The sequence below is a fragment of the Emys orbicularis genome, chromosome 15 (assembly GCF_028017835.1).
Source record: "Emys orbicularis isolate rEmyOrb1 chromosome 15, rEmyOrb1.hap1, whole genome shotgun sequence".
Classification (NCBI taxonomy): Eukaryota; Metazoa; Chordata; order Testudines; family Emydidae; genus Emys; species Emys orbicularis.
In genome coordinates this window covers 13,037,890-13,050,662 of record NC_088697.1, presented here as the reverse complement: position 1 = coordinate 13,050,662, position 12,773 = coordinate 13,037,890, and the positions used below count along the sequence as shown (strand labels likewise).

Here is a 12,773-nt window from a genome sequence, read left to right as displayed (position 1 = left end):
AGGGATCTTTGGCATATTTTTGCGAGCTTAATAACTATCTCCTCAACTTTATTTACTAAAATTTAAAAATTGGTGTCACCTGATTTTTGCATCTCCCTGTGAAAATACAACTGACCCGTGTGGCTTTCTACAGGGTGTCATGATGTTAACATTGGGGAATTCAATCTCTGTACTTGTGGGGGGTGTTGCTTCTTTACAGCTGACTCAGAGTTTCCAGCCTGGGGCTGCCCCTGCCTCACTGCCAGGCACACCGGGCTGTTAGCTGCACCCACTGTCCTTGCCGGGGGCCCTGCTGAACCCTGGGGGCTGCACTGCAGAGCTGGGGTGACTCTGCAGGGGGAGACGCTGCTGTGGAGCAATGTAGAGCAGGGGCAGGAAGGAGCCGGGGTCACTAGTCACATTCTGAACTGCCCAATGTTCCACATTTGGGAACGGCTGAGAACAATTCTAAGGGGAAGGTGAATGCAGAGCAGTGACACTGGAGGTGCCCAGACCTCCACTGGGGGCGGCGTGGAAATTAATAACGGGAAGAGCGTTTGCGAAATTAGTCGTCTCTGACAAGATTTGTCTCTGTTCTTATTTCACGTTCTGGTGTTATTTAGAGGGATCAGTACAGATTTTTACTCTATTAATTAAACACTTAACTTTATTTAATCAAGCCTAAAACTTAGTGTCACTTATTTTTTCTCTGTCCTAGCAAGAATGAATTGAATTTTGTGACTTTCTGGAAAGTGCAGAGAGATTAAATGTGGGGAATTCAGCCTCTGTCTTTGTGAGCTGATGTTTTCCTCGCACCGGTCAGTGCCTGCATTGAAATACCAAGGGGGATCTAAGGGCTGGTGTACGCTGGGCACTTAACTGGCAGAGCGACGTCTCTCAGGGTGTGAAAAATCCCCCCCCCCCAAACCAGTATAGTTGAGCTGACCTAAGCCCTGGTTAGATAGTGCTAAATAAAAGGGAGAATTGTTCTGTCAGTGCAGCTCTTACAGGGATGGGAAAACCCCTCCAGTCACTGTTTACTCCGAAATGCTATAGCAGTGTCACAGAAGCGGTTTAAGTATAGACAGAGTGAAACTAGATCTTGCTCCAGTTCGCACTGTGGATGCTCAGGCACTAAGACTACACCAGTAATAGCAGTTTTGTCCTTCACGGAGTGTGGGGGGACACAAGGCCCTGCACCCCCGGCTTCCTGCGATTCACCATGACTCTCAGCCAGCCAGTAAAGCAGAAGGTTTATTTAGACGACAGGAATACAGTCTAAGATAGGTCTTGCAGGCACAGACAACAGGACCCCCCTCAGTTAGGTCCATCTTGGGGTCCCAGGGTGCCCCAGCCCCCTTGCGAGGTCAGAGCCCCGTCTGCCTCCCAGCCAGCTCCCGAAACTCTGCCTTCAGCAACCCCTCCCACAGCCTTTGTTCAGTTTCCCAGGCAAAGGTGTCACCTGGCCTCTAACCCCTTCCTGGGTTCTCATGTTACATGCTCAGGTATTCTCCGTCGGTCAGTCTCCCATCCCCCAATGCAGACTATCCTAGCCACACTCCCCTGTCAGCATTCAAAGCCCACAGTAAGAACAGTCCCAGTTCGTCACATCTTTCCCCCCTTCGAGACCGAACTGAGCGGGGTCACTTTAGCCAGTGACCCGGGGAAGTTCGAATCTACCCCCATTCCCGTGGATGCCCCAGCATCCCTCCCATTCCTTGGTGAGAATTACACCAGGCCCCTCCAGTTTCACGCCCCCCCCCTAGGTCGGGTGTGCTCGATGGCACTCGCAGTTCGCATGTGGGAAGGTTTATGCGGCCTGTGCCCTTTTCCCACCCCAATACCCCTGGGGTTCCAACTGGGCTGTGGTCTTCTCCCAGCGTTCCAGTCTGGAGGGCTGTGATTCGGGCTCTCTTGGTTCAGAGCCCCCCTTTTAACTTTGGCCACCCTCCTGAAAGGCTCCTCTATGCTGGGCAAGGGTCCTAAAGCCGTTTTCCCCTTGTCCCGGGCCTTCTTCCCCCTCTGACAGGGGTCACAGGATCGGCAGTACTGCCGGACAGTAACAAAGACCCCAGGCCAGTAAAAGCTCCGTAGCAGCCTCTGCTGGGTACGCCAGGTTCCCTGGTGCCCTGGGAGGGGGGTGTCATGGGCCTGGTACAGCAGCTGGCGGCGATACTTCTGGGGTACCACCAGCTGCCTCCTGATCCCCCCTGACTCCATTTTCCCTGGGGGAGCCCATTCTCGGTACAGGAACCCCTTCTCCCACAGGAACCTTTTCCGGCCACCTCTCCCCATGGTCTGTACCGCACTGAGGTCGGCCAGGTCCCTTATCTTCCGCAAGGAGGGATCTTTCTGCACCTCGGCCTGGAACTCAGCAGCTGGGACAGGGATGGCCACCTGCTCTTTCTTGACGGCTGGGTCTGAAGCTGCAGCCTCCCTGAGCCATGTCCCTGGGTGTTCCCTCCCCACCAGGTTAGGGTTCTGCGCCTCGGGCAAGGCACCCTCCCCAAGGTCAGGGCGCAGTGCCCCTCGCCGGCTTTGACTGCGGGTCACAACCAGGGCACCCTGGGGGTTGCTTGGCCAGTCCTCCAGGTCCCCCCCATCAACTCCTCAGTGGGCAAATATGGGTGTACCCCCACATCCTTGGGGCCCTCCTTGGCCCCCCACTTCAGGTGTACCCTCGCCACGGGCACTTTGACTGGTGTCCCGCCCACCCCCATCAGGGTCAGGTAGGTGTTGGGCACCACCTGATCTGGGGCCACCACCTCGGGCCGGGCCAGCGTCACCTCTGCGCCCGTATCCCAGTATCCATTGACCTTCCTCCCATCCACCTCCAGGGGAACAAGGTACTCTCTCCGGAGGGACAGCCCCGCGCCCACTGTATAAACCAAAAACCCTGAGTCTGGAGCATCCAGCCCCCCAGAGGAGCTGGCCTGGAGCTCTCCTCCCTCCTTAGCAGGTGGTACTCTGCCAGCCCCCCTTCCCTGGGAATGCTGCCTCTCGCCCGGCTGGGTCTCTACCCAGTCAACCCTCTGTGGGTTCGGTCTGCTCAGTCTGTCCCTGAGCCTGGGGCACTGGGCCCGTATGTGGCTTCTCTGGCCACAGTGATAGCAGCCCATGTCCCATGGGTTCCCTCGAGTGGGTCGGATGGCCCTGACGCCGGATGTTCCCCTTTGATGGGGTTTTTCTGTATTTTCCCGCTGGGAGGTCCCATGGTGACTCTCTCTCTGCGTTGTGGTGGGACTGTTCCTTTGGGACTCCTCCCTGTTATCCCCTGACTGGCTCTTTACAAACTCATCGGCCAGCCGCCCTGCGTGTCATGGGTTCTCTGGCTTTTTGTCCCTCAACCACAGCCTCAGGTCGGATGGGCACCGCTCATACAGTTGCTCCAGTACCAGCAGTTTAACCAGGTCCTCCTTCGTCTGGGCCCCATCTGCCCACTTGCTGGCGTATCCCTCCATGCGGACGGCTAGTTGCAGATATGAGATCTCAGGGGTTTTATCCTGACTCCGGAACCTTTCCCGGTACATCTCAGGAGTCAGCCCAAACTCACGTAGCAGGGCCTTTTTGAATAGTTTGTAGTCCCCTTTCTCCGCCTCTTCCAGTTGGCGGTACAATGCCATGGCTTTGGGTTCCAGTAAGGGGGTGAGAACCCGGAGTCTGTCCGCAGGATCAACCTGGTGCAGCTCGCAGGCCGTCTCAAAGGCATCCAGGAAGTCATCCATGTCCTCCCCCTCCTTACGTGGGGCCAGGATGCACTTATCAAAGCTCCGTGCAGTCCTGGGTCCCCCCTCACTCACCGCAGCCGGGGGCTCGCGGCCCCTCAGCCTCGCCAGCTCCAGTTCAAGATGCCTCTGTTTCTCACGATCCTCCAGCTCTCTCCATTTTAGCTCTTTCTCCCATTCCAGCCACTTCCACTCCACGGATGCTAAGCGTCGCCGGGAGGATCGCCTGCTGGCCGGCGAGCTTCGCCGGGAGGATCCCCTGCTGGCCGGGGAGGTCACGGCGCCCTCGGTATTTGCTGGGCTCCTCCCCACCCTTCCCCTAGGCATAGGAAGGAGGGGTCTCGGGAAGCCCTCAGCAGCCGGCTGACCACTCCCAGCTGGGACAGACACTGGTGCCTGCGCTGCATCTGCCAGGCTGCTTCCCTCAGAGACAGGAATCAGTTCATTCGAGCGATCTCCCTCCTCCAGCTGGGCAATGAGCTGTTCTTTGGTGAGCCTCCCACTGCGCAGCCCCCTCTGCTTGCACAGCTCCACCAGGTCGCTCTTAAGCCGCTTGGCATCCATCTTCCTGCTGGCCACTCACAGGCCTGGGTGCTCACTGCTCCCCACAGTTTCCAGGGAGACCCCTAGTGTGCCAGCCCTTCTCGAGGTCACCACCTCTCTGACAGGGTTGAGCTGCAGACTCCTCCGCCCCTGGGACCGCTCGCTGCGATCCCCCAGGGGACCCTGTTACTGCAACAGTCCTTCTTGCTGGTCACACACTCCCAGGGGTGATAACCGTCTCTCTCTGACTCTTCAGCACGCCTGGTCCCCGTCAATCCCCCTTCGTTTTACTGCTCCCCAGTCACTTACTGCAGGAAGCGCCGTCCACGGGGTGCAGTAGATCCCGCCGCTGCCACCAGTTGTCACGGAGTCTGGGGGGACACAAGGCCCTGCACCCCCGGCTTCCTGCGATTCACCATGACTTTTAGCCAGCCAGTAAAGCAGAAGGTTTATGTAGATGACAGGAATACAGTCCAAGACAGGTCTTGCAGGCACAGACAACCAGACCCCCCTCAGTTAGGTCCATCTTGGGCTCCCAGGGCCAGGGCTGTAGCAACAAAGAACGTGGCCCCCTCCAAACATATGTCCGGGCGGGGCCCCTTACAATGCAGAAACTGGAATGCGGTATTTATTTTGCCACTTTTAGGGGCCCCCTTCCTTGCGGGGCCCCCTCCGGTCGGAGGGCGCTTGCTATGCCTCTGCCCAGGGTGCCCCAGCCCCCTTCGGAGGTCAGGGCCCCGTCTGCCTCCCAGCCAGCTCCTGAAACTCTGCCTTCAGCGACCCCTCCCACAGCCTTTGTTCAGTTTCCCGGGCAAAGGTGTCACCTGGCCTCTAACCCCTTCCTGGGTTCTCATGTTACATGCTCAGGTATTCTCCGTCAGTCAGTCTCCCATCCCCCAATGCAGACTATCCTAGCCACACTCCCCTGTCAGCATTCAAAGACCACAGTAAGAACAGTCCCAGTTTGTCACAGGATGCTCAGGCACTAAGACTACACCAGTAATAGCAGTTTTGTCCTTCCGTATGTGGGGAAATAGAGCAGGGGGGCCTTCTTTTTAATAGCCAGAGCTGTGAATCTGAAGGCCCCTCCAACAGAGATCTGTTATGCTAGCTGCCCTTGCACAAAGCAGTGCAGGCCAGGGTGCAGGCCTAAGCCTGAGCAAGACTGAACAACACAGTTTTCTGCCAAACTCGGTCAAGGGTCATGACCAGAGGAGGGGGGGGGCAAGGAGGGAAAAAATAAAAAGCCCCAGCAGCAGCACTAATGAAATATGTTCATGACTAATGAAATATAATAACCACTTGTGTGAAGCAATAGGTAACTTTAGCTAAATGCAATTTCTTAACTCATGCAGCTTCTCCTTTGGGTGATCTGTGACCCACTCCGTGATTCCAGCTATCTGCAAAAATAGCCAATCATAGATCCTCTTTAGGCGTCCCATGGAACCCCCCCCCCCTCTAATCTTTAACCAAAAGACCCAGGAAAATAACGTGTCTTGAGAAATATACCCAAACTGGTGCCAAGTACCACCCCTGGGGAAAACCACCAAGAGTCCCTCTACCCAAATAAACATCCAAGTCTCGGAAAATAATGAGGAAGGTACCAGGGGAGAAGGGGGAGGGGGGACTGACCCCGACCCTAGTTTCTTAACTCGCGGTTTAGGGGAGGGACTGACCCCGACCCTACTTTCTTAACTCGCGGTTTGGGGGAGGGACTAACCCCAACCCTAATTTCTTAACTCATGAGGTATTGTTTGTACTTTGCTTGCGGTTTGACAAAATAAAAGCGCGCCTGCGAGCGGTCCTCGGGGTGTCAGTCTTCGGACTGCACCCCAGTGCACTGGTATGTATGTCAATAAACTGGCCTCAGGCTTGAGTCTTTGAACTAAAATCACTGCGTGGGTATCTATGACCACAACACATAGTTGGCAGGATTTGAATCTGCGCGAGGCGACCCCAATGGATTTCTAGTCCATCACCTTAACCACTCGGCCACAACTACTTGATATATGGCTGTTTTACTACATGATGATTCTGTTCTCACTGAATTGTCACTTCGGATTGTTTGCTCAGACCAGCTTCCCCAGCACACTCATGGCTGCACATCAGTGTAAGTGTGTCCTTGGCTGAACAGTGAGAATTCTTGCCCATTTCCCTTCCGGCTGGAGCAGGATGAGAGTGTGTTTGTGTTAATGACATTGCTATAGATTGTTGTTCATTCCCCACTCTGACAATTCAGACAGTCCCTTTCCCATTCAACTCTCCAGCCCATCATCCCAATATCAGGGGGCAGGATTTCTCTGGGGCACTGAAATATTTCAGGGGGTTGGTGCGTGAACTCAGCCTTGCATTCCACCCTTGATGTTTCATGGACTAACAACAGCAGCATGAAGAGCCGAGCCAATATCTCCCTGTCAGGGATGCAGGTACCACGTCCCCTCTGTCTGACCATTGCCATTGCAGGAGAGAAGGGTTCACTGGAATCGAACCTCCTGGCTCAGACCAGAGACACAGGAAGATTTCGCTTTTCATGGATCTGTGCAAAGGAAATTGTGTCTCTGTGTGAAATTGAGGCGGGAAATGAAACGTCCACCTGGTGGCCCAATGCCCTAAGGAATGTGAGTGAAGGACTGGGGCTGAGAAATGATTTAACAGGGATTTGTATCAATTTATTGGCCTGATTAAAAACTATGGCTAAAAGGCAGCCATTGTTGTTAGTACTTGTACCTGTGTAGGGACACCCCAGTGCAGTGGCGTAGCCAGCTTTTAAGAGGAGGGGGAGCAAAGATAAAAAAGGCGCCCCCCCTTTGCTCCTCCTCTGGCCACGCCCCCTTGGCTCCTCCTCCGGCCGCCATGCTCCGCCCCCCCCCGCTCCTCCGGCCGCGCCGGCCGCCCCCCCTTGGCTGTCGGCCACGCTGCGGGCCGCCAGCTTGCATCTCCCCTCGCTCCTCCGGCCCGGCCACGGCTGCCGGGCTGCGATGTGGGCCGCCAGCCTGGGCCCCGCCTCGCTCCTCTGGCCCGGCCATGGCTGCCGGGCGGCCAGCCTGCGTCCCCCCTCGCTCCTCCGGCCCAGCTGTGACTGCCGGGCGGCCAGCCTGGGCCCCCCCTCGCTCCTCCGGCCTGGCCATGGCTGCCGGGCCGCCAGCCTGGGCCCCCCCTCGCTCCTCTCCGGCCCGGCCGCGGCTGCCGGGCCGCCAGCCTGTGCCCCCCCTCGCTCCTCTGGCCGCTTTTGGAAAGGCGGGGGAAGCGGCTGCTTCCCCTGCACACCGCTAGCTACGCTAGTGCCCCAGTGGGTGTCAAGTCCATTGCCTTCACCAGGGGCAGTCAATTATTTTATCAAGGTATAAATTTCTTGGCCAAGGTATAGTCAAGGTCTAGACTCCAGAGAAAACAATACACTGATGATAATAAGAAGTATATACAAAGATTTTGCAGCCACTATGGGCATAACTATGATATATCGTGTTTCACTCTATATCTGGCACCACCACCTTTCCCTTTGGCCTTGTAGTTGACCAAGGGTAAAACTAAACATCCCTCAGATACCAGGGAGTGTTTGTGTTCATTCCTGCGAGCTACACAGGGTTTGATTTTGCTGTTTTCAATCCTCCGGCTCTGCCGGGATAAGGAACAATTCAGGCTGCCACTGAACTGAAGGAGGGAGATCATTTTTTGACAGGGAGAGGGACGCCTCCTCTTAAAGGTGTTTGTCTGGCTGGCAGCCCTGGTTCCCAGGTCTCTCTTGAGGTAAGAAAGTTTCTATGCAAAATACCAAAACTTTTAAGGGAGAGGAGGGAAATGCGATGGGCACAGGATGGGGCCAGCATGAACCACAACACGGTTCTTTTATGTGGGATGACTCTGAACATTGACTGATCTCCACTCCCTTGTGTTTGGAGAGGTGTTTAGTTTTGCACCCGGGAAACTACAAGGCTGAAGCAGTTTAATGGATGGTGACTCTAGGATTCAAGGGTTATTTAGTGTTGTAAAAAATGTTAAAAACACTTAGCTTCAACTTGAACTGCCTGTTATTAACGGCTGGTTTCCCCAGGTCAGAAACGCCCTGGGTTCCCTCATGCCTTGGTGGGAACTAAAGGGAATCGTCCCGTGCTGCCCTTAGCTCCAGGCTGATGTTTCCGGGGTGGAGGGTGGAATTGATTGGTTTGCTGTTGAGAAGGGAGCCAGGCCAGTTCTGGGGGAACGAGACCTCCCAGCATCTCCCCAGCCCAACCCAGGCTGCTGCCCTGCCCCAGCCTCTGTCCCCTGGGGGCCCTGCAGGTTTGACTCTAGAGCGTGGAGGGGGCAGCAGCGGAGGCCAGAGGACAGACTGGGCTGGGCAGATGCTAGGAGGAGACACCAGAGGCGTATACTGGCTCCCTCCTCAGCACCGGAGCAGCAAAGGGAGGGGGGAACAAATCTTCCCCTGGCCAGAGCGGCAGGCGGGGGGGACGACAAACTGGCCCGCCTGCCGGAGCGGCGAAGGAAAGAAAAAATAAAAACAAACAAAAAATACCTGCGGGGCGGTGGGAGTGTGGGTGCAGGGAGACTCCCGGCCCTGCAGACCCCAGGCAGCGGAGTGCGCACCCCGGCTAGCTGGGGGGAGAGAGAAGGGGGGCGGCCAGGGCTTCCTTAAGTGGGGCGCTTGCCATGCGGCCCCTCCCGCTGCGCCGCCTGCCGGGAGGGCTCCGTGCCGCTCCGTTCGGCAGGCAGGGAAGGACACGGGCTGCCCTACCGGGCTTGATGCAGGGCACTCCCCTCCTCCGCCCCCTACAGGGCGGCGGGAGCAGTAAACCAAAAAGAAAAAACCTGCAGGGGCAGCCAAAGCGGTGAAGCGCAAAACAAAACAAAACCAAAAAAAAAAAAAAAAGGATTAGATGGAATGCCGCCCTTTGAAATGTGCCGCCCCAAGCACGAGCTTGCTCGGCTGGTGCCTGGAGCCGGCCCTGGGTGCAGGAGGGAGGAAGAGGACCAGCAATTGGCAGTGGCCATGGAGAAAAAGAGGAGGGGTAGGGGCTCTTAGCAAGCCGGGCTAGCTCAGTCCATAGAGCATCAGGCTGTTAATGGGCAGGGCCAGGGTTTGAGCTGCTGTCCAGGGACTCAGCTTTTAAGTTGCCTTGTGTGCCAGGAGCCAAACGATTCCTGGTGGTGCCCAGAGCCATGTGTGGGACAGGGAGGCTGAGACTTGTGGCACCTGCTCTGCGGCAGAGATTCTGGTAGCTCAGACTCAGGGAAGGCATCTGCACTCAGGTGCTGACTTTGAGAGTTCCCGGGGGTTGCTTGATCCCTGCTCCACCTCAAGCCCTGCCCCCAAACCCCCACCCCTGTCCATTCTCTTCCTCTCCCCACTCTCCAGCACACTGGATTACTGACAGGCGGGAGGCGCTGAAGGAGAAGAGGAGGAGTTGTCAGCCAGGCCTGCTAGCAGGTGGGAGGTGCAGGGGCAGAGCTGGCCGCCAGTGGGTGCTGGGCACCTATTTTTTTTCTGTTGGTTCTGCAGCCCCGTAGCAGCCATGGAGTCGCTGACTCGGCTCCTTTCACACTCTAGAGAGAGGAGCAGCAGCCAGGGCTATGGGTGATCTATGGGGCGCTAGGTGAGTGGCAGAGGCTTCAGGTGCTGAGAGTTTGCCTGACACCTCAGGGACACAGTGTGAGGTGGTGTCTCTATGAAAGGAGCAGAACAGGATTTACTTGGGCTGGGGAGAGAATTGAGTGTCTCAGGGGTTTGTAGAGAGGTATTGCCTGGGTTAGAGACTGGCTAAAGCACAGGCCTCGCTGTGAGCAAGATTCAAACCTGCGCAGGGGAACCCTATTGGATTTCAACTCCCACGTCTTAACCACTCGGCCATCATGGCTGTGAGCACAACAGTGGCCCAATGCCAGAGAAACTAGTAAATAATCACAATGCCCAGGCTTGAAGTCGTCTGAAATACAGAATTCACACAGCAAACCTGGCTCCCAAAGCACAGGGGGGATCTGGGGTTTGTTCTCTTTGCAGTCGCACAGAGAGCGCTTTTAAAAGTCTCCCCTCCCACAGAGCGGGAATGGGAAATGATTCTGAACTGGAAGCTTGATGTGAATGAGGATGTGTGGACCACAGGGCCAGGGACTAACCTTTGCTAGACAAACCAGTGACACACGGAACCAGGCTAAGGAAAATATTTCCTGGAGTCAGTAACTGGAATAGCATCAGTATTGTGCAGCAAAATGTCTCCCAAGAGGAGTTAGCGCATTGGTGGTTTGGTAGCAGAAGTCAAAGATAAAGCGTGGAAGGTCTGCGGGTTGGGAGTGAGGGGCACCGGCAGAGCAGTGACTGGGGAGCTCAGGGCTGGGAGCTGCCTATCCTCCTGGCTCGTGTGGCTGCCCCCGGGCCCAGCAATGGCTCTGGAGGGCGACTCGCGTCACCTGGGGGGAGGTGACCCAGGCAGCGGGCGGCCAGGGGGTCTGACTTACTGATAAAATTGGTCTCTTCGCTCCATGATGCTCGGCAGCCTGGGTCAGTACTGGCACCTCCCAGGAACAGGTCGGGTTGCGGGGGGTAGAATTTCCCTCCAAAGCTATTTTAGGGTCTGATCCTGCAAGCCCCCCATGTACCCAGTGCAGGATGGCTCCAGGCTCCTCACCCAATCCAGTGCTGGTGTGTACAGCAGAGAATTGGAAGCAGCAAATCGGGGGGTCAGAGAAAGAGACTAGAAATACAACCATTTACTTCTGAAAGGAGAAAAGAAAAAGCCGACATTCCCGAGCTGTGTAATCGGGCAAACTGCCCCTTGGCGACTGCGAGGGGAAATCTCAGGGGCTGTGCTCACCTGTTCCCAGGGGTGTGTCCTCAAGACAGATTTGTGGGAGAAAGGAAATCACCAGAGAGAGGAGTTGGGCCCAGTGTGGATTTTTGTGCTTTGGGTGGGAATTTAGTGCCTGGGACTGGAGCGTTAAGGAGGGAGCGGGTGACCGCTCCCCTCCGCTTTCGGGCTGAAGGAATCCTGGGTTTGGTGAGTCCATGGGGGGGAGGGGTCACATCGCTCAGAGGCAGAGAGGAGGAGAACTCCCCCCACAATGACACATCCAGATCCTGGAGAAGAAGGAAGAGAAAAGAGCCCAGCAGCAGGGGAAGGTGGCTGAGGAGGGGGTTCCCTTGTGTATGTTACAGAGCACTTGGGAAGCTGTGGCCATTCAAACACACTGAGCTTTACTAAAGAGCAAGGCCAGACTTCTGTGACTCGGAGAAGGATTTAGGTGTGATAACGGGCAAACAACTCAGCATGAAATCCCCGTGCAATGCTGTGGCCATCCTTGGCTGTATAGACAGGAGAACAGTGACTAGAAATAGGGCACTAGTGTTATCTCTGTGTACAACATGGGTCAGATCAACACTGGAATCTTGCACACAGTCGTGTTGGCCACATTTTAAGACGAAGAATGAAAAATTGGACGGGGGCCGAGAAGAGCTACAAAAAAAAAAAAAAAAAAAGCTGAAAAGTTGCCTTCCACTGCGAGACAAGAGCTGGGTGGGTTGGAGCAGGGGTGGGGGCAGCTTTCCTGACTCTGGGCCCGGCGCCATGGTAAACCCGGTACTGCCAGCGCCAGGACTTTCCCCACCCTTGGACTGTTCCTTCTCCCGAGGCCCTGCCCCTGCACCGCCCCTTCTCCCTAGGCCCCACCCCTGCACCACCCTTTTGCCCAATCCCCATCCCCACGTCGCCCCTTCCCCAGAGGCCTTTCCTCATTGAACTCACACCGCCCCTTCCCGCTAGTCCCCGCCCCTTTCCCCATGTCCCTGCCCCTTTCCCCGAGGCCCCACCTCTGCACTGTCCCTTCCCTCTAATCCCCACCCCTGCACCTCTCCTTTCCCTGAGGCCCCGCCCCAGCCTCAACCTTTCCCCAGAGGTCCCGCACTTGCACCACCTGTTCCCCCTAATCCCTGCCCCTTTCTCCGAAGTCCCGCCCCCACCCCGCCCCTTCCTCCAAGGCACTGCCCTCGCATTGCCCCTTTCCCCGCATTCCCAGCCTCCCGAGACCCTGGCCCTGCACTGCCCCTCCCCCCAGGCCCCACCCTTGAGCTTCCCTTTCTCTCCGATACCGTGCCCCTGCACCACCCCTACCCCCAATCCCCGCACTCGCACCGCCCCTTTCCCGTAATCCCAGCCCCCGCACTGCCCCTTCCATCTAATCACTGCCCTCGCACCGCCCCTTTCTCGAAGTCCTCGCCCTCACACTGCCCCTTCCCCTGAGGCTCCGTCCCACACCACTCAGCGACCCAGGAGCACGGCAGATCCGGGATGCAGAAACATGCTTAAGAAAAAGCCTCCGATCCCAGCCCCCTGCTCTGCCCCAGACTTCCCGGGTGCCCTTGGGCACATCACTCAGCCTCTCTGGCGCTCAGTTCTCCCGTCCGGGAAATGGGGCTGGTGGAGCTTCCCACCCTCGCATGAGCCTGGGAGGAGAACTACCCTGCGGATTAGGAAGATGTTCAGATACTGGGGGAGGGGCGCAGGGGGAGCATATTAGCACCCTCGTTTGGTATCTGGA

General features: G+C 56.6%; 1 protein-coding gene, 1 non-coding gene and 1 pseudogene across 2 annotated transcripts in view; 1 reads left to right on the top strand and 2 right to left on the bottom strand.

The window, feature by feature from the left end:
• LOC135889203 (uncharacterized) overlaps window positions 1-12,773 on the bottom strand; it is a 407,029-nt pseudogene that overhangs the window by 107,267 nt on the left and 286,989 nt on the right.
• Window positions 1-12,773, top strand: part of LOC135889377 (zinc finger protein 420-like) — a 157,129-nt gene that overhangs the window by 59,363 nt on the left and 84,993 nt on the right. The window lies entirely within an intron of this gene.
• On the bottom strand, window positions 6,168-6,249 carry TRNAS-AGA (transfer RNA serine (anticodon AGA)). Its single transcript has one exon. It is a non-coding gene; the product is annotated as a tRNA-Ser (tRNA).